This window comes from Aplysia californica, unplaced genomic scaffold, assembly GCF_000002075.1.
Source record: "Aplysia californica isolate F4 #8 unplaced genomic scaffold, AplCal3.0 scaffold00020, whole genome shotgun sequence".
Classification (NCBI taxonomy): domain Eukaryota; kingdom Metazoa; phylum Mollusca; class Gastropoda; order Aplysiida; family Aplysiidae; genus Aplysia; species Aplysia californica.
Genome location: NW_004797290.1, coordinates 1,105,678 through 1,106,440, shown reverse-complemented (window position 1 = coordinate 1,106,440; position 763 = coordinate 1,105,678). Strand labels below are relative to the sequence as shown.

The following is a 763-nucleotide window of genomic DNA, read 5'->3' as shown; positions in this document are numbered from 1 at the left end:
TGTGGGAGGGAGGGGGGGCGGGGGGCACTTACTTATTACAACAAGGTCAAGAACCAGGTCTACTAGTGAGTCAATTAGAATTTTTTCCCCCTTCTCTCTTTCTTTTTTTCTGTCTTTCTTTCGGGGAAAAGAGGGGAGTGGGTGTGGGAAGAGGGGAGGGGGTGTGGGAAGAGGGGAGGGGGTGTGGGAAGAGGGGAGGGAGGGTGGTGGAGGACACTTATTACGACAAGTTCAAGAACCGTGGTCTACTGGTGAGTCAGCTGGAATCCTGTTTTGTTTTTCTTCTTCTTCTTTCTTTCCTGGAAAAAAGGAGATGGGACAGGGTGTGATTTTTTTTTTTGGGCACTTACATAAGTGACCTATTTGCGTTGCAAGTGCCGCGAAACACTTACTATAATTTTGTTTAAAAAATAGTTGTAGAGGTAGAATGTATTTTAGAGGTAGGATGTATTGTAAATAATTTACCATCTCCTCCTGATGACATACGTTGTCTACACAGGACTGCTTTAACTACTGATTTATTTTTTTAAACCATGAATTTCCAACTTGAGCCATGATGGTCAATAACCTTGCCGTGCTATGAACTACTCTCATCATCATCATCCGGTGCCTTGCCGACTGGTGTGGGCGACCATGGACCTCCACTTCACTCTGTCCTTCGCTGCAGCAATGGTGTCTGTTGTTCTTGATGCTCCCAACCATGTTGTCATCTTATCCAGTATCTTTTCCCTCTGTCTGCCTCTGCCTCTCTTTCCATCAAACT

General features: G+C 45.1%; 1 protein-coding gene across 1 annotated transcript in view; it reads left to right on the top strand.

The window, feature by feature from the left end:
- Positions 1–763, top strand: part of LOC101857462 (sodium- and chloride-dependent neutral and basic amino acid transporter B(0+)) — a gene marked incomplete at its 5' end in the record, with an annotated part of 52,044 nt that overhangs the window by 41,379 nt on the left and 9,902 nt on the right.